The sequence below is a fragment of the Mus caroli genome, chromosome 6, assembly GCF_900094665.2.
Source record: "Mus caroli chromosome 6, CAROLI_EIJ_v1.1, whole genome shotgun sequence".
Classification (NCBI taxonomy): domain Eukaryota; kingdom Metazoa; phylum Chordata; class Mammalia; order Rodentia; family Muridae; genus Mus; species Mus caroli.
The window spans coordinates 31,410,718-31,433,912 of NC_034575.1; the positions used below are offsets into that span (position 1 = coordinate 31,410,718).

At 41.2% G+C, this 23,195-nt stretch overlaps 1 protein-coding gene across 1 annotated transcript in view; it reads right to left on the minus strand.

The window, feature by feature from the left end:
- Positions 1 to 14,249, minus strand: part of Ptn (pleiotrophin) — a 91,136-nt gene extending 76,887 nt beyond the window's left edge. Inside the window, exon 1 of the mRNA XM_021165378.2 lies at positions 13,927 to 14,249. The gene's annotated coding sequence lies outside the window, so the exon portion shown is untranslated. The remainder of the gene's footprint in view (positions 1 to 13,926) is intronic.
- Between the last annotated feature and the right edge of the window lie 8,946 nt (positions 14,250 to 23,195).

The following is a 23,195-nucleotide window of genomic DNA, read 5'->3' on the forward strand; positions in this document are numbered from 1 at the left end:
AATCTTTCCTATACAAGAATTTACCGAGTTTCTTCTCCCCTTTAAAGGATATTCAGTGATTCCTTGCTAACCAACCAAGGCACCCTAGGCTGCACGTAAAAGGCCATACTATTATTTTCAACACTTTCCCCAAATCTAATGTCCATTCCTGGCTATGCTATCCAGCCCAGGTACATTCCTCCTCACCCATACCCTCGCTGCTTTGTTCTGTTAGTTACTGACCTTGCTGCTGTGACAAAACACCCGACAGAAGCAACCTGAGGAAGAGGATGTTTGGTTTGGCTCAGGGTTTTAGCCTATCACAATGGGAAGATACAAAGCAGCTCAAGGAGAGAGGACCACGTGTCTGAGGCCCACTCCACTCCAGATCAGGGAGGACAGGGCTAGACTAGAAGTGGGGCAAGATTATAACTCCCGAAAGCTTACTTCTAATGTCCTAGGCCCTCCAGAGATGCCCTAAGCCAAAGGTTCCACAACCCCACAAAACAGTATAAGCAGCTAGGACCAAATGTTCAAATACACAAGTATGGGGGACATTTCACATCCAAATCATAACACTTGGTGATATTTCCATCTTCTCCCCCTGCCTTTCTATTCTGTGCAATCCAACTCTGGCTTTGGTTTAAATCTTAACTCTTCCCCAGCTTTCTCAGAGAAAGTAGGTCTTCCTTCTCTGAAAACCTTAATTGAATGACTATCTGATTTTTATTTTCTAACCACAAATATTCTTTTTCTCTTAGGAGGTCTCCACTAGGAATCTGAAGCCTACAATAACAGATGAGGTCTTGCTGTAACAAAGACAATAGCTTGGACAAGTAGTCTGTACATTGCAAATCTTATCTACGATCTCAGAATAACTCCAGAGTTCTTCCCTTCAAGCAGGTACTTTGTTATATACATTCTAAAGGAAAGGGGTGCTTATGGTAGATTTAAGATATAATTCCATGCAGGAGAGGAAATACAGTTGTTATTTGGAACTAGAAACCACTGACTTTGTCTATGATGTAAAATGAAAATTCTCACTTTCCATTCTGGTGTGCTCCTGCTCAATGGTGTGTGGATCTAGTACAATAATACGCTATATATTTTAAAAATTGAGGATAAAAGAACATGAATGTTTCCACTATAAAGAAAGGATATTTGAAAAGCTAGGTATGTTTAACCTGACTTCAAAACCCATGCACCAAAATATCACACAGAGCAATACACACAAACACACACACACACATACACATACATACATACATGCATACATATGTGTGTGTGCAATCTTTATGTATTATGTTTCAGTCAAAAAGTACATTTCAATTTACCTATACTTCCTACTTCCTTGTTCTATTGATTGAACTAAGGCTCTGGCTATTTTCAGCTCTTCCATGCAGTCAAACTAATGATGCCATTAAATGCTTTGTGGAGGGTATATCATTTTCAATGCCTTTACTCTCTTTCCTGTCATCCTGGGGTTTCCTCACAGTTGCCAGCCTTCCACCCTTTGCCCCTCTTCAAAGCTCATTAATAATAGTCTCTAAGCCAAACCATAAAAGACATTATGAGGGGCAGAGGCTCAATGCTTCCTGTAACAGAATGACCTTGTTGCACAGAACAGGCTGTAGGGCGTGGAGAATCCATCACCTAACCTTTCCCAGCCTCTGTTCCTCTGTGCCCCACTGTTGGATGTCCAAGCTCGACAGTGAATGCTTTCCAATGAGAAACTGTAGCAGGATTTTTTTTTTGTCCCCATCCTTTGGTCCCTATTGTGTGTTCAGCTGCACTGTAGCTTGCTGCTAATCAAAGCCAGGGACTCTCATACACAAACAAACACAGCATTGTGGCCTCCCCTGGGGCTGGAATACAGCAGTCTAACAATTGAGTCAGGTGATGGCAGGCCTAAGGATCAGACAGTAGCTCCTAGACATGCTCCTGCCTTCAGTCCCAGAGGAGCCCTCTGCTCAGCACAATCATGTTGAAACCACCAGGCCAGGTAAATGGATGCTTGTGAAAACAACTAGAAATGAATCAGGATCTGATAACATGCAATTGGGTGGCTGGTGTCTCTCCTAACAGCAACATTCATTACCCAAAACTGTATTCTGTAATTATCAATGAGTTAGAAATAGATTAACAGTGTGAGAATCTGTTACTGGATCTGGCCATGTTGAAGGGAATGTTGAACCAAAATACTTCAAACATTTGTCATTGAACGAGAGAGGGAAGTAGAAGACTGTGCTATTCAATGTCTTTGTGTTAGATAAACTTATACTACAACGTCAGTTTCACATTCTACCACCTTCTATGATGTGACCAACCTGAGATTCACCTCCTTTATCTGGAAGGGAATGGTCTTTACCCTATAGAGTTATTGGAAGAATTTAACACAGCACTTAATGCAAAGATCTAATAACATGCCAGCCACTCTAGAGAAAGCACTCAGTGAATACTAACCGTTATCACTGTTGCTAAACAGGGCTCCATAATAAATAAATAAATAAATAAAGCAATAAGAAAGAAAATTATCTAGTGTTAAGGGATAAAGTCCATTCCTGCTGTCGCAGTGCTAAGGATCAGTGCCTCAAAGGCAGTGGTAGACCTTTCATGTTTACTTGCTACCGTTCATCTCTGAGTAGAGCAAGAAAAGCAGGAGAGGCAATGGCCAGAGTGAAGGCCAGATATAAAATGTGTCTTTATTCAATAGCAGGAGGCTTCTCTGGATGAGTGTGGCATAGATCCTAGAACTGTCTTTTAAGCGCAAAGGAAAAAATAAAGCAGGAAAGAAAACTTGTAGACGCCAAAGAAAAGGAATATGCTTGTCACAATCTTCAGCGTGAGCACCCAGTGAATATTTTAACTTGTTAGGGTGGATAGAAACCTAGAATGAGTGAATGGGAAAGACAGAAGCTACAAAAAAGGCTAACATAAACCTTTTAATAACAAGCCTGGATTGAGTGTCTAGTTCAGGCAGGGATATACTAAGAGTAGTCCACACATGTTACTAATCATGTGGTGGGCATAAAGAAATGTAGCTTTAAAATACACAGCTGTTGTGACTCGTGTTCAGTAAATACAAATACCCAGTATCCCAGATGATCTAACGCTTGAAGCTGTTTCACATAGAAACCTCCAAGAGGACATTGCTCCAGTTAGTTGCTGTGTTGTGAGATACATTTCAAGATCAGGGAATTTTCTTTGGCAAACACTAACTCACATTTTCATGCTCTGTTTTTATAGTGTGTAATTTGAATGACTTTCCGTTACGTGTGACCCTCCTTTCTGGGTCTTCTTCATTTCAGTAAAACTCGGGTGTCCCTGATAAATCATTCTCATCCTTCCTCGGGTTCCACCCTGAGAGAACTTTGCTGCTGGTCTTTATAACCTTCTCTAAGACATCTACGCTTCTTTAAGTTTCCAGCACCAAGGATTTGGAGCTTGTTTCAGATCTGAAAGATTCTCCAGCACAACTACCATGTTATGATGCAGACTAGATACAAATATTCTAATATTCTCAACAAAATGGGGTTTTGTTTAAATCCTACCAAGAGGCAATAGAAGCCATCCCACATCAACTTTCAAGACCAACAATCCACTCTTGTTTGAGAAGAACTGTCTCTAACTCTTCAGGTGACACTCTTTGATTTAAAACAAAACCAAAACTAAAACAAAACAAAAACCAAAAACAAAACAACCCTCACACCTCTGTCAAGGACCTCTCTCCAGATGCCTGGTGCTCAAGGTCCAGTGGATGGCAATCATGAGAATGGTTATGCCTTGGTATAGATTTGAATATCAAATGAGGAAGGAGGCAGTTTAGATGAAAAGGTAGGAGAGCCATGCTTGCTTTTTATAATTATATGTGAAGTTTTGATTAAAATAAATATCCAAGCATAAGAAGGAAGTAGTTAGCATTTTGTACTACACTTGGTACATACAAGTCAAGGCATAAAACAAAGTTGGGAAGATGACAGATCAATGTACCGCACAGCTGGGAGCTGAAGGGGACTCTGCTGTGCCCCCTTCATAGGAAGGAGACCCCACACTTTTCTCAATTATCCTTTACTGAGTGCCAGGTTACATAGGCGGATTAAAAGGATGCAAAGAGGAACAGCTTTAAGGACCTTGGATATTAGGCTCTGGGTCCTGCTGGATGTTCTGGTTGAGACAAGAATCTTCACGGACGTAAATGACACAACTTTGTCTTCAGAGACTCCCTCTGGGAATATCAAGGAATGGACAGGGCTGCTCCCCAGTGTGAGTCTAGCTTTGTGGAACTATAATGGCAAGAGGTATCTGGAGCCAGGGCATTGAAAAAGTGAAATTTCCAGAAAAAAATTCCCAACAAACACCACCCAAAGGATATAGTGGCATGCACCTGACCATTTGTCTGAAGAGGAAGAACCTTCAGAGTTGTTTATATGAAATTTTTCTGAGGTCTAAAGTTCCTATGGAGACAGGCTTAAAGCTGAGCTCTGTCCCATTTTTTTATATTTCCCTAAGACCTCTGCTCAAATTCACTTTTCTTTCATTCTTTTTTCGCTTTCTTTTGTGAAGCAGCTGAAGTCAATGGCTCCTGTTTAACCTCTTGCAAGAGAACTCACTGGATGAATCATTAGAAGCCCACAGAGCCAGACCGCACTTGGGAAATGTCTGTTTCAAAAGAAATCGGTAGAAATCCACATCTATCCATTTATTCTGCTGGACTGTTTTTGATCTACATCTCCAAACCAAATTCGTTCATGACAGCCTTGATGTACATCTCCAAATCCCCAGATGTCACGTATCAGAAGTCTTCTCACGATCAGAACAACAGTCTACTTAAAAAGGGTGAAAAATACTTGGGGCTAAAGTTGGTGGGAATCCTGATACTGGCATAGACAAGAAAGACATTTGACTTTCTCCCCTCCTCTGTGATCAACAATGTGGTTGTCAAAACCCAATTTGATCCAAGTCACTTTCAACTAGAGCCAATTGGACATTAGTCACTCCAAATAATAACAGAGCAAATAAATAACTCCCCTGAAGGCTGCCAAGCCCTGGAGCGACAGGCATCAAAGAGGTCTGCTGGCCTTGGAGAGCACCCACCTGCAGTGAGCTAGACCCACCCTGGAACCCTGGAACAGCTCAGAAGTTTCCCAGGCCCCAGGGACCAGTTGAGGAATTAGATGAGTCCTGGGAGGGACCACACAGCTGTGTGTTCCCCAGGGACACTCTTTCTCTTGACTACATGGAAAGGGTCCTTTGGGTAAAAACGGAACACACTGTTTGTGCAGCTTGTCCTTGACCGGGTACATGCAAATTCTTCAAGATAACTTTTTCCCATCTAAACAAGTTATTCTTTGCTGAGACAGAGACTCTTCTTGTTTACTGCATAGGATGTTGTCTTGCGTTTTTCTATTTTCATCATTTTAATAAGAATCCATAACTTACTAAGCATTTTTGTGATACCAAATTACCCATATCAGGCTAAATAAATTGAATTTCCATCATAATTAGCTCATTTGGTGAAAACAAATGTACATGCTAATGTGTGTATACCTATTAAAATATTGCATAGAACAATTATAGTGTTATAGGAATGAAGGGCACACAATTATGGATATAACACAATTATGCATATAACTAGTTTAAGTCATACTAGAAAAACTGTAAAAGCTTATGAGTGATAATATACAATGTGTATTCAAAGAATATAAGTTTCTCTCATAAAAGTCCATTAACCTGCACCATGAATATGTTTTTCTAGAACAGGAAAAACATATTTTTTCCAAGTATATCTGTTTTTCTGATAAGAAATATAGCAAAAAAATTTATTTCAGATGATTTAAGTTAATCAACTTACAAGTTTGACCTACATTGAGCTCCATGCGCTACTCACATATTCTCAGGCCGTGTTCAATAATTAAGCATCTAGGGTAAACAAAGAGGATGGGAAGGAAGACTGGGATAGCCTCACAAGATTTAGCCATGCATTTTGGTTTAAACTTAACGAATTACTTACCCTGTTTCCTGCAGAACCATAAGGCTTCCTCATCTGAAGCACTTCTAAAGAAATAAATAGGACGCCCATGGGAAACAAGTTTGGGGTGTTTGTTTTATGGTAGGCTTCTGTTTCTTTTTCTCTTTTCTTCCTTCCTTCCTTCATTCCTTCCTTTCCTCCTTTTTAAAGAACATTACTATTTAAATCAGATTCTCCAGAGCTTTAGGATGTTTTTATTTTTAAGCCAAAGATTCTAATCATGGCTTATAGGGCATAGTTGGTCAACTATGTTCACATCTACAGACACTATATGTTAAACCCAAAGAATGTTCTTGCCATCGAAAGTAAAATCCTGTGACGAGAATGCAGCAAAGTCCAAATTCTCAGCATATGAGGCAGGCTATTTTTAAAACATTGTTCAAAATCTTTGCATAATTTCCATTTGTTTTATCTGAAAAGATTTTATCTGTTTCCTGGGATTATCACCAAATTATATTCACTATTGATTTAAACCTGGATTGCCTTTTTCTGGACGTCTAAAGTGTTTTAGGATGCCACACAGAAAGACAATCTATGCCTTTCTTTTATTCTCTGCCTTTATTTTATACACAGAAGAGAGCAGGAGAATGGTGTAGTCGATGTCATAATACAGATAAGAATAACACTAAGAAAATCTGCTATTATATATACTTTCAATACCAAGGGCAAAATCTACCAAGCATCTTTAGTAAATTTTAAAGGAAAATTTAGGAGACAACATTTGGAATCCCTTTCTTTCTCAAGTGAATCCTTGTTCATGGAACCAGGCTACTTGGACTATAACAGGCCAAGTCAATAGTAGATATGTAAGTGTTTGAGATGCAATCAAATGCTAGGAATATTTGGAGATGGAAATAGAGGTCTGAGTACATTTTGCATGTGGCAAGAAGGTTTCCACCTAAGATCCTCATGATTTGTATTAAGCTATTGTCATGTGTAGAAAGTTATAACAAAAGAAGAGCTTATCACATAAGTCTAGATGTCTTGGTACTCAAAGTGACTTCTCCAGCCCTAAACAATGCCATCACCCTGGAATCTTTGGACATGTATGTACAGTCCATAGGGAGACCTGGGGGATCCAAACCTTCATTCAGTGGAAATTCGGTGGTCTAAACCTGAAAGCCACAGTGGTACATGTGTGGTGCCAAGAACTCCAAAGTCCTAAATGTGGTAATAATTACCAATTGAAAACTGCAGCGCACAGCCTTTAAGAATCTCAAAGGCTAAACTAGAACACTGGTATTTAATAAAAGAAGCCATGCTGGTTTCAGTTTTGCCTTTTTTTAGGATTGTCTTCTCACTTTTTTAAAAACTGTGATTCAGATTTCCTTTCCTTGTTTCCTGCCACACATCCTTCCTCCTCCTCACTTCACTGGGTCAAACGTACCTCCTGGTATCTTTAGCAATCTCTAGGTATTCCGTGACAGTGACAAAGATAGCAGCAGACATGGGAAATGAGAAAAATAGGATCTGCTTAGGTGGGATTTAATAATATGAGCCTGTGTTTAGCAGGATGGCTTATGGTTTGTGAGCATTGCACCCACTGAGGAAGTGCGTCAACACTTTCCCAACCTGAGCTTAAAAAACACAAATCCCCAATTTTCAAAAAAAAAAAAAACCCGGTAATACTCTCATTATCTCATTATCACATCCTGACCTGCTGGTCTCTGACTCCACTCCTCTAGTCTCTCATCTGTATTGGAGCCTCCATCAGAAGGTCCCCAGGGTTGGATTAATTATGCGTATAGCTAATGCCAGCCATGGGGGATCTACTTTTGATTGGGAGTTTCCTATGTGAAAAATGTTCTCCAAAGATTGATGGGAAAAGTCAAGACCTTTGGAGAGCTCGCCTGCCAAATATCCCAGGCCTTGGGCATACTCAATTTTGAACTGTATTTAGTGAGGAAAGGCAGAATGATCAAGGAAAATAAAAGGTGTCATTCCTTGAAGAGGCAGCAAGTGTTGTGTAGGGAGGGTTGGAGAGCAGAGCGTGAAAGATGAGAAGACAGAAGGAGTCAGTAGAAGGAGGCACCTGTATCTCATGCTGTCCATTTCCTGACTTCCTGTCATATACTCTGGGCTTGTGAGTCCTCCCTGTTAAGGCAAACCCTGAAGATATGCCCCATTGAGTTAATCCAACGAAAACTGAAGAGTAGGTCTGTTTTAGGTTATTTGCCATCTCGTTATATATATATTGGATTTTTGCTTTGATTTGAGAGCCTAATGGGAGAAATATTCAATTAATTGAACAAAAATGGAAATGGTAATATTTGATACAGGAAAAGAAAACATTCAAACTCGGGAGTTGAAGATATTTGTTCTGTTGCAGATACACTCTTGAAAGGCGTCACATTGCTTTCTTTAAGCATTCTCTGTTCAGCATACAACAATAAATGGTTACAGATATACAGTGTAGAAATAATTTTTTTGAAATTTCTAGACTACAGCTGTGAAGGAAATAATATGTTGAATTGGTTATAGAAGAACATGAACTCTCTCTTTACTCTCAAAGTTATCAAGTCAGAAAGCATGTATAGAAGACTAAACCCTGCAGACCAACAGGATCCCTCAAATGAAAGCAGGAAAGTGAGACTTGGAGACATTTGCTCTGGAAGCCTGAGGAGATCGGTAATAATACACGATGTTTATTGGAAGGTAGGAGGAATGGGTAAAGGACATTGTGGGATTGGATCATGATTAGCAAAGAAAATAGATAGTCTTCAGGGTTGTCTATCTTTTATTTGCTTCTCAGCCTTCTGTGAAGCATCTCTGATGGGCTTTTGCCCATCAGATAATGTAAGGTTCTAGAGTGGAGGAAGACTGGCCTTTCCTTTTAGAGGGTCTAGTGCTGTGGCTGAGTGGAGCTACTACAGATTGGGAATCATTAGCTGAATCCATTCTGATGGGAAAGGAGCTATTCTCTGACAAAGGTGATGGAGACACAGAAAGAAAGGGAAGGAGAATTGGGCATCACATGGAGGGAAGTTTGGCTTGGACCAGTGTTTGTGGCTTTAATTAGTGGCAGCTAGAGTAAGATTGCTTTCTTTTCCTCCACATATACATTTCATTAGAGTGCCATCATCTCGGGTTTGAATAAATCTTTCTGAGGACACCCAATGTGAGGCATCATGTTTTAAAATCATATTTATTCTAAATAAACTTAGACTGAAATTCACAAGCTATCAGATACATCTTTAAAATGAAAACATGAGGAAATGGTGAGTTTAATTTATCCTCCATCCTCAATCACAGATGCTTTGGACATACGTGTTTAATGTGATAAACCCCACCATGGGCTCTGTTTTTTATTTCTCACTGGAACCACTTAGGATAAAAGTCATAACTGCTATATCGCCTGCTGGGGCTAACTGCCTCATGTATATATCAAATAGGTAATAAACTTCATGAAGTTGCATTCATTTGTCTTCGTAACCACAGCATATTATATGATGACAGTGGGGAACTTAGAAGCTGTAAAAGTCTGTTAGAAATGAAACTACACCAAGTCTATATAAAAATAGAATTGGTCCACAACGACTCCCTTCAGCTCTTAGTCATAGATGAAAGGAAGAAAGAAAAGAAGAAATGGATGGAGGGAAGGAGGGAGGAAGGGAGGGAAGAAGGGAAAGAGGGAAGGAAGGGAGGGAAGAGGGAGAAAAGAAGGAAGGAAGAGTTTAATAAGAATCTAAATTTATATACACCTATAATTCCAGTACGAAAGGAAGGTAAGAAGACTGTGTAAGGGTCAGGCCAGCCTGGGTTACACAGGGAACTCTTGTCTTAGAACAAGACAAAATCAAAACCACAACCACAAAAATGGCATTCTAGAACTCCACTTAGAAGAAAAAAAAGAGACTGTAGTTTTTTTCCCATGGAGTCTATCACAAAGGGCTATGACAGCATTGGGACTTTAGAAGCTAGGATAAAGGGGGAGAAGAGAGAGAAGAGAAATGTTTAAAGCAAATGCTCATGTTTGGAAGCTCTGGGGAGAAATGAACAAATAGGTGAGAAGGTGAGTGTGCATAGAGGTTGGGGGGAAAGGTCAGACACTGATGCATCACAGGGATCATAAGAGATGATGGTCACGAGGAGGCAGGGTTAGCAGATAATGCTGTTAGATGGTAATCAAAGAAGAAGGGCAAATGACTGCCAGATGGAGTCACCTCTGGCTCTTAAAGGGTGTTTTTCCCCAGACACAGGTGGGAGTGCACTGTCCTGTAGCTTCCTAGAATTCGTTTTAGATGAATTTCTAGTAAGGAATCCCACAAGTTAACATATCTTTCCAAACAAGTGTGTGAACAAAGGGGTAGAGGCATGTCTATTTGTGATTTGGTATTTACTAAGAGAACTTCTCAAGATCAGAACCCAACAGTCAGTTACCAGGACTTACGTTGTTCAAGATTAATACCAAGCAGCCAATTTTTGTTGTTGTTATTATTATATTCGTGGAGTTAAGCGTCTAAGAATTCTACTCTTAGGAATTCTGTATTTTCTCTTTCTATTTGAGATGGGACTTTATCTAAACTCAGTATAATAAAATTACTAAATGCAAACATAACTAGGAAAAATTAAACTTCTCTCAGGTATGAACTATTGATTATGTTATCCCTGCCTATCCTTAAGCCATAGGGAATTATGGTAAAGGTGAGCTGCCTGGTCAAATTTTCAAGTGTCACCATAGTTGCAAGCCCTCAATGGTATTTGTTCTCAGCTACCCTTTTAAACATAGATCCCTTACATTATCATAAAAGGCATCTTATAGTTATTGATCTAGAAAGATTGTAATAGCAACATGCAAACTGCTATCTACAATTCTGGCTTATAGTGCCAAGTAAAATATTGCAACAAATGGTATCTTGGACAGGTCATAAACACCAAGAATGGAAAGACTTCCCAAAGAAAGGCCAAGGTCCAAATTCTCCTCAAGCCAATTGATGGATAGAAAAAGCAGGACCAGGTTCCCAAAGAAGAAGTCCATATCCACATGTTCCTTTCCCCTCACTCCCAGGGAGAAGGTGTGGCTTGTACCACAGGACACTAAAGCACTTCCATTTGTTCATGACACTAGCATCCAGAGGAGAAAACACTTCCCACCCACCCGGCTCAGCTTTCCTTTCAAAGCATGGGTCAGCAACAGTATATGGCTCTACCCTGTTGGTAGATCCAGTATAAACTAGCCTTCTGAGTAAGTCAGGGGCACTCACTCAGTGTGGAGCTCCCTTGCTATTCCACTGTCCCGAGTAATCTCAGTTGGGCCTTATCATCAGTACAAGAGTTAAGGATGTTTGACTTGTCACCATGCTGGCATATTTACAACACAAGTGTCTGGGGAACTGCCATTTGTAACCTTACTTCTGACTGTAGCCTGTTGCTAGCATCACAGCATTTCATATAGCTCAGGCAAGCTCAGAGTGTTCCAGGGAATCACACGGAGGAATGACAGCATGGACGCCACGTGGGGTTGCTACTGAAATGAGAAATCAGAAATATCTCTAGGAGAAAATAAAAACTTAAAACTTAAAATGTTTGATAGAAACAAACTATTTGGGGACCTTGTATTATTTTCAGTGACCAGGTTTTAATGAAATTGCAAACCAGGTCATTGAATTGCAAGAAAAAAAATTACCCAATTAAAAAAAAAAGTATGATCTTGCTTCAGACTGCTGTTTGTAAAGACTAAATAAGAAACATGAAATCCAACTGGAGGTGGTGGCACAGACCTTTATTCCTGGCACCGGAGATGCAGAGGCAGGCAGATCTCTGTGAGTTGGAGACCAGCTTGGTCTACATCGTGAGTTCCGGTACAGCCAAGACTACATAGAGAAACTCTGTCTTGAACAATAATAATAAAATAAAAAAGAAAGAAAAAAAGGAAACAATGAAAGAAACAAAAACATAAAACTTTTACTAAACAGGTAAGATCAGGTCCCCAGTGTCCTAGAAAGGGGTTCTGAAATACAGACAATTAAATATTGTATAATACATATAATACAGTATGCAGTCAAATATATCCTATTCTCATCCCCTATGGGATATAATTTAGGGATCAGATGACTAAAACATCATGTTAACAGTAGGTCTGTCTTGCCCAAAGCTCTACCCCTGAGAATATAAGTGTTTGTGCCACAGACAAACGCTTGAATCCATACTCTAAAGGGGCTACAGTTTACACACAGCTGGTGTGGGGTGTGGGAAAAGCATTGCACATACAAGCAGTCCACTCAGTGAGGAAGACCTGGGTCTATGAGCAGCAGGAGAAAGATAACCTTCTTCAAAAGACTTTAATTCTGATAAGAGAATTTTTAAAAGTTCCTTACAGTTCAAAAGCATGGTATTGGGGTTTTAGAATAAAATGATTTCATTTTGATAAGAAACAACCACTATTGGTGGTCTGAAATTACACCGGGCCCAAAGAGGAGTGGGGGGGCACCCGAGTTTCCCTTGAATTTAACTGGACTATAAGTGTTTCTAATGACTTGGCCTTGAAGGCACATAATTTACTTTAAAAGGGACATAATGAGTCTGAAAAACACCAGCCTTCTGTGCTGTGTTGGCCGACTTCTCTTTTGTCTCGCTCTCATTACCTTTTAATATTCTCACAGAACAATTCATTTCCAGATGATCAAAGGGCTCAAATGGGCTGGACCGTTTCATCAGCTCCACGTTTGCCTGGGATCGTGAAATTGCTCCATTATGTTGTTAGTTCAAAAGCTTTTATTTGGTAGTTCCTGAAGTGCCTCCCAGGCCCTTCCTTCCAACACACACACACACACACACACACACACACTTTTTAACTATGCCTGGTGGTTTTCAAGAGGAAAGGTGCTGACCCACTAGAACTCTGTTACTTTGCCGTCCCCTGAAGTGTGCATTCCTTCTGTGAGGCACCCACTCTACTTCCGAGGTCTCGCTCTGCTCCTACAGCTCCAAAGTCCTTATTACTAAGGAGACAAGAACTAGTTAGCAATCTGTATGTGAGTTACATGTGTGCTCTTGTATTTATGTGCCACATCATATCCCATAGAAGTGTGTGTGTGTGTGTGTATGTGTGTGTGTGTGTGCATGCACACACACACATATTTTAGAAGAGAGGAAAGGTTATGTTTTATGCACAAAAGAAGTGATTATTTTTCTCAAAATATATTATGGAAACAACTGGAATATCACCTCAGAAATCCCGGGTGTCTGCCAAACTAGTTTTTACCCCAACCCCGGCTTATTTGGATACAACTGAAAACGTAAGTGCTTCTATGCCAGTTGGCATCCCAACCAAGCAAAGGTAGACTCCAAAGCATGTCTTTGAAACTTTGGACTGAACTGTTTCTAGAAGTGTTTCTGGGCTCGCAGGCAGGCTAGGGAGTGTAGGCTGCTCTTGGCGGAGATGTTTCTCCATCAGCAGACACAGGAGGGGCAGGCTGCCAGGCATGTACCACACCTAGAGTGGGCAGCCGTTGGCAGTTAGCAAGCTCTAGGGCAACCTGAGAAGTGGAGGTAGGAAATGAGACCTGTCTACTGATACACCCTTTCTTCTGTCTCATGCCTACTGGGCCAGACACACCCACCAAAGCTCCAGGTTTTACAAAGAGCACAAATGTGCCCTCTCCCGCGCTTTGCATGCTCCGGCAGGTAGCAGGAATGCGGTCCCCATGCACTCTCCACAGCACAAAAGCTGCTTTCCTTCTTCCCATCCAAGCACATGCTAGGTTACTGAGCTCATTTCCCCAAAATTTCCTTTCGGCTGGTTTGCCTTCTGGAGCAAGTCCGTTTTTAAAAGCAGTCCTATTTAGCGGACTCCAGGCAGCCTCTCTCCTGCTCCAACCCCCTCCACGTACTGCAGGCTGCCAGAAAAGTGGCTTTCGGGGGTAGGCACACTGCACCAGAGACCCTTTGGAGAAATCCACAGGGTGTCTTGCACTTACTTTGGCTTGCAGAGGTCCTCGCTGACTAGCTGGCTGCCTTTGTTGCAAAGTGCGGGGCGAGGTTTCTGCAGACTCCAGGTATCGCTGGCTGCTGCTGCTGCCTGGGCGGCTGCGCTCTGCTCTCCCCCCTTCTGGATGGATGACTCAGTGCTTTCTTTCTTCCCCTCTCTCCACTTTGGGTTTTCTTGTGCTCTGGGGCTTCCTTGGCGGGATATTTGGAAGGGTAGGCGGGGAACCTGATCCTGCCTTCACTCAATTACACCCTGCCGGGGAGGGAAATAGAGAATGGGAGGGACGAGAGAGGGCAGAGAGAAGAAGCAAGCTGTGCGAGGGAGGGGGGAGTGCTTTGCCCCCGAAATCTGATTGGGAAGCTTATGAAAAGCAGGCTTCTCTGGGGGCAGTCTTTCCCCAAACGGATCTGCGTAGAGAGACCATGGGTTATAAGACCGTTTGTTCTTAGCACCCACCCAGCACCTTATTTCTTGTACAAACTCCCAAGAACCATTTTTTCTCCCCCTCCCATGGGTCCATAGCTCGGTTTATCAAGCCGGATATCTTAATTGGAAAATTGACAGCATTTTAAACTACAGTTTTGGTCAGGTGCTTTAAACACACACACACACACACACACACACACACACACACACACACACGCGCGCGATATTCTATTCGGGATTGGGGGAAGCCATGTGCAAAGGCAGCTGTCCCTTGCTCTCCACCCCTAAAGGCCTCCCTGCAGGGAGTCCCTGCTAACTTCATCTGACAGTTGCAGCTCACCTCCAGTCACAAAGCTGCAAAGCAGTTTTTTCTGGGTTGTCACAAGGAGTGACAGATCTCTGAAATTTCCCAATTAAATGTCACTTTCCTTTAGGGAATTTTTCCATTCTTGGCTTCTTCGGTGCCTTTGGGGTCACATATTTTGTGACACGCTCTTGGCAAAGAACACAGGGGGATAATCAGTGTGGCTCAGGCTCTGGGGTTTGTAAGGATTAGAGAGTGGGCTTCCTGGCTTTCTGAGACCTTCCTCTCTTTTAACCAAGGAGAGCATAAAGTGACAGACCATATTGAGTCACACATAGAAACTGACAAGAAAAGATGGAGTAAAACCCCAATTTGCCCAAACACGTTCAAATTATAAAACTGGATCCAATTTCTCACCAAAGATACATCTCTTCAACTCAACTTACAGATCCTATGGATTCCATAGGGTGTTTTAAGCCCTCACATCTTAAGACCACTCCTTTCCTAAAATTACAGCCATTGGTTATGGCAAGTGGTTTTAAGGACTAGGGGTCTTCTATTGACTGTTACCTGTACCAATGTCCAAGAGTCATCGAGGGACAAAGGTGACCCTGCAGGAGTAGAGCTTTTAGTCCACCAATCTTCGTTTCTGCCCCTCCCCCACCCCATCCTCCAAAGGAAAAAAAAATGGACAGAAATTCACTTTTACACCTGATCTGTATTCTTTACAGTCTCGTCTCCTAAACCACCTTTCCACACACAAATTGCACATGCCTTCCTCAAGACCAACTCCCAGGCTATGCACATCCCTGTTTGAAAGTTCATCTTTGCCATGAACATGAGGGTTCATCTGGCATCACCTGTGTACATCATGAACTACTCATAAGCTTTCTTTACTGTGAGAAAAGTTCACCATTTCCTAAAGTTCTACAGTGAGCTAAGAAGATGACAGAAAGGCTTTCCCTTTCCTTTTTGCCCCTTAATTTTATCTTCATCTTTAGCATAATCCTACTGTAAGTTCAGTAGACCATGCCAGATTAATTATGGTGCTTGTTTCTGGTGTTGGTAAAGCAAGCATGAGAGTCTCATGATGTCAGTTCTATCTCATTTGCTGCTTCAACATATAACATTTTAATTAAAAAGGTATATGTAAAAATTAATTATATCTGTGGTTCTCAAGTGGGAGCAGTTTTATCCTCTAGACAGTTGGTAATGTCTGGAGTCATTTTCAGTTATCACCACTTGAGGAAAGATTGGACATATCCCGTCAGTCCTCCGGTGAGTAGAATGATACTTAAACATCCGATAGACACCTCTCTATGGCTCAGTGAATACAGTGCTTTCTATGCAAGTATAAGGCCGGAGTTTGAATCCCTAGGACCCACAAAACAACTTAGGCATGCTTGGTGGTCTATTTGTAAGCCTGTAATCCCAGCACTTGGGAAGCAGGATCAGGGGCTTCTTGGAAAACATTGATTAGCTAGATTACCCAAATCAGTAAGCTCAAGTGATATCATCTTCTAACCTCATGCACACATATACATACACACATGCATGGGTGTGGGTATACACACATGTGAGCCTGCCTTAACATATGGACAATACTCACTCACACACAAATTAGTTCTCCCAAAATATGAATAGGGTCAAGACTGAGAAGCACTGGTGACATTATTTTCCATGGTATTTTGAAAATGTGGAAAACACAAAAAGAGTATTTCTTTTCATAAGTAGAAATCTATAACAAGTCAATACGTTGCACTTTAAGTCAACAGAGTATTTTCGCTAAAGCTTAAATAAAACACTATTAGCGCCTCCTGAGATGCCCTACTTCAAGTTCACAAGTCATAGGAATATTGATTCCAGATTTCTATTCATTTCTCTCACTTGTCTATTGTTGGTAAGCACTTAAGTATTTGACTGGATAGAACCCTGAAGAAAAATGTTAAAATATTGATGTGCAGAAAATGTACGTATTTTCTCGGTTAACAAATTAAAATCAGGGACAAAATAATGTGATTAGCAGCTTGAAAACATATGCTGTTGGGAGACATAAACTTGAGAGATTAAATTTTGAGTGGTGGCCTAAAAATATGGAGGAAAATGGCCATGTAAAAACCAAGAAGAGCTTCCAAGCAAAAAGGGTGCCAACTGGCCCAGCTGGAGAGCTAGCAGAAGGCTCAGCTCAAGGGAGGCTACTTCCACTGTAAGCTACTACACTTACTCCAAATTGCACAGGTGCCACTGAGACCGACAAACTCTGACTGTTTTCACAGGGTCCCTCAGCTGGGGTGCAGACACAGGACAGGAGAGCAAGAATATACCCAGAGTCCCCAGTAAGAGGTTCTGTGATTCTTCCATGACTAAATGTTTCCTCCTGGCCTCCTGCTGGGAGAAACTAACACAAAAGCTCTTGCTCTCCAAAGCTCCCATCATTACTGGCTTCTCTGCCTTGCTCAGCTTCTGCAGGTGAAATGAATGACCCCTGGTACGCACATTACCAGGTTAACATGCAATTAATGGGAGGTGATTTGAAACCAGAGAAACTGTCATGGCTTACAGTTGTTTGGAGAACTAGGCCACCGATCCCACAGTGACAGATACCAGGAGGCAGCAGATTTCCTGGACATTCCGCTTGACCACGGTGTTTGGATTCTCAGTTACCACATCTCCGCTTAACCCATCTCCCTGGAATGCAAAGGAAATTCATCAAGCTACCAGAACTCGAAGGCAGTCCCAGGAACACATCTAAAGAAATATATTGTAGATGTGTGGTTAGTTGCTTTTGAATCCTGCCTCTTCTCTTTGCCAGCATTGTCTATCAGGCTAAGTGACCAGATAAGCAGATTGTATTCCTTAGACTTTCACCCTGTGAAAAATATCTGGAATTAACTACTTAAGAAAAATTTAGTCTATATGCTTCCCATATTAAAATCATACCAGTCAGTCGCTGATGAATCTAGTAGCTTGAGATAGCGCCCCTCAAGCCTTTCGGTCCTTCTTTACAGAAAACTGTAGACAATAGCTTCCAGATTGTCAAAGCAACACAGAAGAACAAGTATCATCAGGGGTATCACACAAACAGACAGAAAACATCAGGCCCAAAATACCCAGTGTGTGTGTGTGTGTGTGTGTGTGTGTGTGTGTGTGTGTGTGAATGTGTGTTGTCCTTATTGTGTGTGGTACATGTTCTTGTCAGTGTGGACATATGAACATGTGATGTGCAGCTATGCTTTCCTGTGAATGTCCACGGGCACTGCTGGGACTTTGTCCTTGATCATGTTCCACCTTTAGTTTTAGAAACAAGTTCTCTCTCAACAAACCTGAAGCTTATCAGTTCACCCAGGCTCTCTGGCCAATGAGCTTCACAGATTCACCTTTCTTGGCTCACCCCGTGCTGGGCTTACAGGACTGCACCACCACCACCACCACCACCCCCCAGCCTCAGTGTGGGCTCTAGAGGTTCAAGCTTGCGTCCTTGTGCTCTCGAGGAAGGCACTTTCCCAGCCGAGTCATCTCTCCAAGCCCCAGATCCCACATCATAAAACAACAAAATCCACAGGGGAACAATCCCATGAACGTGGCTGTGACAGCTAAAGTCCACATCATCATGTCAATGAAGGCAATTTATAAACCGTATAAAACTGTATAGCAAAGCTTGATTTCATATCAAATTCAAATGTTTATCTCATCAGCATGGCCAAATACCTGGCAAGAGCAACTTAAGTGAGGAGTTTATTTGGCCTATGGTTTGGGGGATTTTAGTCCATCATGATGGTGAAGGAAGGACCAAACAGTTCAGTGTGTGTCACCAGGAATGTGAGGTCACTGTCACTACATTTCATGGTCTGCAGAAAGCAGAAAACATTCTGGGTGCACCTCTTTGGACTTAGGCACTTCATTCAAGGCCTGAGCGTTATAGTCAGGAAGGCCCCAGAACTCTCCAAAACAGCAAATGCTACTGCCGTCGCCTTGGGTTGGTTACCTGTCATGACGACACAGTAAAATCCAAGTTACAGAGGAAAACACAGATCGGTGGTGTTACATAGTGCAGGATTATGTGTATGCTATATAATGGCTCACCACCATTTGTAACTCCAATGTCAGAGCAGCAGATGCCTTCTTACATCTGTAGGTGTCACCAGTGCATCTGGTACATGGACATACATACAGGCAAAACACCCTTACATACTAAATGCAAATAAATAAATCTTTTTTAAAAGTGACCACGAAAAACAACAAAGTAATTCTAGAAGTATAAATAAACGTTCCCAGAATATATGTGTAACAAAAATTATAACCTGGGATTTTCTTAAATATCTCATAAAACTCTCAATATCTCATAATCAGAAGCCAGTTGCCAGGCAGTGGTGGCACACGCCTTTAATCCCAGCACTTGGGAGGCAGAGGCAGGAGGATTTCTGAGTTCGAGGCCAGACTGTTCTACAGAGTGAGTTCCAGGACAGCCAGGGCTATACAGACAAACCCTGTCTTGAAAAACCAAAAGAAGAAGAAGGGGAGAGGAAAAGGGGGAGGAGGGGGAGGAGGAGGAGGAGGAGGAAGGAGAAGACAGTCAATGCTCTGAAAACTGGGCAAATGATTTGGACACTCTTAAGGGAGAATAGATGAATGTCCATAAGTACCTGAAAAATATCTAATTTTATTTGATCCATCTCAGAAATGCAAACTAAAACTCTAATGAGCTTTTAACTGCACTTACCAGCAAAGAACTACCATTTAAAGACTGCCAACCCTAAAAGAACAACACAACCACGCTGAGAGACAGTATGGCAGCTTCTTATAAATTAAGTATGAATCTAGCATATAGTCAGGCTTTAACATTAGACTTTTCATTGTTAGGTAGCCACTCAAGAGAAAAATATGTCATACAGAAAGATTTGTGTATAAATGTCCAGAGCATCTTTATTCATCATAGCTCAAAACAAGAGGCAGATGATGTATCATTAAAATGTCGTACAGCTATTGAATATTATTCCACAATAAACAACATCTAGCAATGCAACAAAGTGAATTAATTTTAAAAGCATAATGAATGAAAAGAATTTCAACACTTAGCACATGCACCGTGACTCTAATATCTGATATTCTACAAAAAGAAATTTCAATTTATGTGGTTAAAAGAGACATCAGTGTTTGCTTGGCCTTGACAGTTGGAAGTCAGGAGAAACAATCAGAATAGCAAAGAGTCCGTCAATGTGGTGGCTATGTAGGACATTTTTCAAAATGTCATCAAGCTGTAAAGTTAAAATAGGTTCATTTGATTGTACATAGTTAACTACAATAGAGAGTTGTGGGTTTGTTTGTTTGGTTGGTTGTTTTAAATATCACATTAAATTCTGGGCCAAACACTTCATTAAGTAGAGACTGTGTGTAAAGAAAAAATATACATTATGAAGTAACATGTCCTTTAAGATTCAAATGAATCTATTTTAACTTCACAGCTTAATGACTTTTGAAAAATGTCCTATGTAGCCACCTCTTCCACGGACCAGTTGCTAATTCTGAATCATTTCTCCTCGGTTCCAGCTGGCAGGCCTAAGCCAACACCCATGTCACATTGCATGTGCTAAGTGTTGGTGTTTTTTCATTCATTCTGTTTTTGAAGTTGATTCATTTTAAGGACATACATTCCCTTTCAAAACCTGCAGCAACAAAACCGTGTTCTGTAATGTTGACAAGTAGCAGCTTCACTCGAAGTACTCACTTCTATTTACTTATTTCAAAAACTAGATTTTAGTGTCTAACATTAAGAGCTAGTGAATTGACAGTCAACAAGGAAGAATGTAACTGTAGTTTAGTTCTCTGTTACTGTGATAAAATGCTGACCAAAGCCAGCTTGGAAGAGGAAAGGATTTGTTTCAGTGGGTATATCATAGCTCTTCCCTTAGGAAAGCCATACAGGAACTCAAGGTAGGAATCTGGAGGCAGGAACTGAAGCAGAGGAATGCTTGGCCATGGACCAGAGGCCATGGAGGAATGCTGTTTACCCAGCCTGAATTCTTAAACCATTCATCAGCACCTACACAGTGGTATCAATGACTGTAGTGGGCTCAACCCTCCCTTATCAATCATTAATTGATAAAATGCTCTACAGAATTTCCACAGACCAATCTGATGGGGGCAGTTTCTCAATTGAAATGTCCTCTTCCAAAATTATTCTGTCAAGTTGACAAATCAAAACAAAAACAAAACAAAAAATCTCTAAACAGCACAGTTATCAAGGGTGTCCGTTGTGTCCCACGACTGACTCACCCAGAGTGACAGGCCCTGTCTGCCAAAAGATGACACAAACCACATTACTAACAAATTATTTTGACTTTAAATCAAAAGAATGCTCCATCAGTTAAAAGGAAAAGCCACCAAACCTTAGGATAAACAAAAGGAGACGAGATACCCTCAAGCAGAGGGGTTGGGAGTATCATGAAGTCTACTTTGCAGTGGGTATTGAAATTGCCTTTGCTATTGATAACACAGACATGGGAGCACTCCAAGCTTCCAAGCTCCAGATTGACTTAATGCAAATCATATGTAGAGAGGCAAATTTGGCATATGTAGGGAACATGGAGACAGCAGCCTAAAAAGATAAAAATGCAAAAAGTGGTTGCTATACCGTCAGGCTTCCATTTGTGAATCTAAACTTCCATAGCATCAGGATATAATGTACTTGGAAAACAGCATCTAAAATCTGGTCCTTCCTAATACACATATGTCTTTATAGAGCCTAGTGTGCTGTTTCTATCAAAGCCAGTGACACTTCTCTGTGGCCTCTGAACACTGCCTCCTGCCCCATTCCTCCTTCACCACAGCATGCTTCTAGCATGACCCCACCCACAGAGCAGCCTGAGCATCAACATCACTTCTCAAGATCACTACTTACTGTGTCAAACAAATGGTTGTCAGTTGGAAGGAATGCAGACACAGGAAGAGGGTCAAAAAGGAGCAGCCAAGTCTCCTTGCTCTGCTGTGGAACATGTTCTGACTTTGGGTAAAAGAGCAATGGCTCTGGACCTTCATTTTTTTTTTCTCTGACAGGTGAGACTAGCAGCTTTTAACTTTCCATTAAGTGTTGGGATTTGATATTTCATAACTGTGGGGATTTAGACATCTCTAAAGAAGATGTGTCCACAAAAGTACCTCTAACTTTGACTTCCACTCCTTACAGACTAGATCGGTGTTTCTCAACTGGTGGGTCATGTCCCCTTTGGGGGATTCAAACAACTCTTTCACATGGGTCGCCTAAGACCATCAGAAGTGTCAGATGTTTACATTATGACTCATAGCTGGCAGATTGAAGTAACAAGGAAAATAATTTTTTATGATTGGGGGTCACCACAACATAAGGAGCTGTATTCAAGGGATTCGGCTTTAGGAAGGTGGGAACTAACTGCTGTGTTAGATTATCAAGTGCGGCAACAATGCTGTTCCCCGGAATCCTGTAAGTTTGCAGAATCTTCCCATGTATTCATCATTTAGCACACACCATGATCCGTATGAAGATGACGGTCATTGTCCCCGTTTCACAGGAACCTTGGGTGAAATCTCCTAATGAGGACAGTGGTAACTTATCATGGAGGTAATTGGGGTTTTTGTTTGTTTCTTTCTTTTAATTTGGGAGTTTTTACACAATTTCCTCTGCCTCTCCATGGATGCCAGAAAATGTCATGCCCAAGTAAACTGGATTTTACATACTAATGGCAATTTTGCAAGGTAATGAAAACAGGCAAGGTTATGATATATACTGAATTTTGATGTTCTTTAAGTCATTAATCTTTTTCATGTACCCAAACATGTTTAGGGGAATCAGGCAAAGAAATACAAACTGGAGTCATTTGGTTATGGCTGCTGGGGCTCTCTGGTTTACTGCCAAATCAGTTGCTGGTGGGTGATTCATCATCCCAGTTTGATTTTGGAAACAATTTTCAGTTTCCACTAGTCATGAATATTTAAGACCCTATTATTATTTGAAACCAACTTTACCCTATGATATTCAGCACAGCATTTTCCAGGATTCAAACAGAACGTGGCTCCAGGATGTCATTACATGGATGGAGTCTGCAATGCAAGGAATCAAGAACTCTCTCAACAAATGCATTACATGTGGCTGCAAACACACAGGGAAAGACAAAGGGGGCAATGAAGGAAATGTCCCCATAAATTATGCTCACCAAATTATTCTTCGAGATAAAATATCAGGATAGTCATTAATTCCTTAAAATGGGAGAATGTGATAGAGAGAAAATTAGAAAGCAGAGTCAGAAGGGAGAGGATAAGGCCAAACATACTGACTTCTTTGTTTATTCAAGATTGATTTATAGCTTCTTATATCTATAAAGCAGTTTTTCTTTCAAGAACCATCTTATCCATTTCCTGGTAAATGTGCATAACAAAATAGATACAGATGTTGGATAAGCAAGTTAGAAATGGACACTTTCCTTAGTCCTAGCTCAGTTTGCAGCAATTTCTGCTTTTACCCACCCCACCCCCCTGCACCGCCCCACATGGGTTTG